At 41.4% G+C, this 1,578-nt stretch overlaps 1 pseudogene; it reads left to right on the forward strand.

Annotated features, from left to right (window-relative positions):
• The first annotated feature begins 180 nt into the window (after positions 1 to 180).
• Positions 181 to 1,109, forward strand: LOC129671579 (heterogeneous nuclear ribonucleoprotein A1-like; annotated as a pseudogene).
• Positions 1,110 to 1,578: the final 469 nt, after the last annotated feature.

Consider the following 1,578-nt stretch of genomic DNA (forward strand, 5'->3'; position numbering starts at 1 on the left):
TCTTTCTTTCTTTCTTTCTTTCTTTCTTTCTTTCTTTCTTTCTTTCTTTCTTCCTTCTTTCCTTCCTTCCTTCCTTCTTTCTCTCTCTCTATCTTCTTTTTTTAAAAAATTGTTCTTTCCCTTTCTGCGTGTAGACACCGCCAAGGAAGCATTGCTAAAGGCTCTCATCATTCTGTTGTCATGTCTAAGTCAGAGTCTCCCAAGAAACTGGAACAGCCACAGAAGCTCTTCTTTGGAGGGCTGAGCCATTTTGAGCAATGGGGGACACTCGCTGACTATTTGGTAATGAGAGACCCAAACAACAAGAGATCCAGGGGCTTTGGTTTTGCACATATGCCACTGTGGAGGAGGTGGATGCCGCTATGACTGCAAGACTACACAAGGTGGATGGAAGAGTTGTGGAACTCAAGTCATCTGTCAAGAAAAGATTCTCAGAGACAGGTGCCCACTTAACTGTGAAAAAGACTTTGTTGGTGGTATTAAAAAAGACACTGGAGAATATCACCTATGAGATTATTTTGAGCAGTAATGGGAAAATTGAAGTGATTGAAATCACGACTGATAGAGGCAATGGGAAGAAGAAGGATTTTGCTTTTGTCACCTTTGATGACCATGACTCTGTGGATTAGATTGTTATTCAAAAATATCATACTGTGAATGGTTACAACTGTGAAGTAAGAAAAGCCCTGTCAAAACAAGAGATGGCTAGTGCTTTGTCCAACCAGAGAGGTCGAAGTGGTTCCAAAAACTTTGGTGATGGTTGTGGACGTTGTTTTGGTGGCAGTGACAATTTTGGTTGAGAAGGAAACTTCAGTGGTCATGGTGGCTTTGGTAACAGCTGTAGTGGTGGTAGATATGGTGGTAGTGGGGATGGCTATAATGGATTTGGTAATGATGGAAGCAATTTTGGAAGTAGTGGAAGCTACAATAATTTTGGCAATTGCAACAAACAGTCTTCAATTTTTGGATCAATGAAGGGAGGAAACTTTGGAGGCAGGAGTTCTAACCCTTATGGTGATGGAGTCCAGTACTTTGATAAACCACAAAACCAAGGTGACTATGGAGGTTCCAGCAGCAGCAGTAGCTATGGCAGTGGTAGGAGGTTCTAATTACATCACATCCATGAAACAAAGCTTAGCAGGAGAGGAGAACCAGAGAGGTGACAGGAAAGCTATAGGTTACAACAGATTTGCAAACTCAGCCAAGCAAAGTGGTGGCAGGGCCTCATTGCTACAAAGAAGACAAGCTTTTAGACAATACTCATGTGTAAGGGAAAAAAAAAAAACAAACCTCCCAGGATTGTATTTATGACTGGTGTAGCACAAGAATGGTCACACAAACCACTCGAGAACCAGTCTCCGTGAGATATTGATAGTTTATAGAATGCAACACCCCAAGACTGGTCATGACTAGGGACACAGAAAGGAACTTGGGAGCCTAACTGTGCCATTGACATGTTTTCCAGGGTCAGATAATAAAAGGCAAAAAAAAAAAAAAAAATTGCAATTAGCTCATAGAGGAGGGAGGATGGGGGTACAGGATAGTCAGTTCTGATTTAAGTTATTTTTGCTAACTAGA

The sequence above is a fragment of the Psammomys obesus genome, unplaced genomic scaffold (assembly GCF_907164565.1).
Source record: "Psammomys obesus unplaced genomic scaffold, mPsaObe1.curated_primary_1811, whole genome shotgun sequence".
NCBI lineage: Eukaryota > Metazoa > Chordata > Mammalia > Rodentia > Muridae > Psammomys > Psammomys obesus.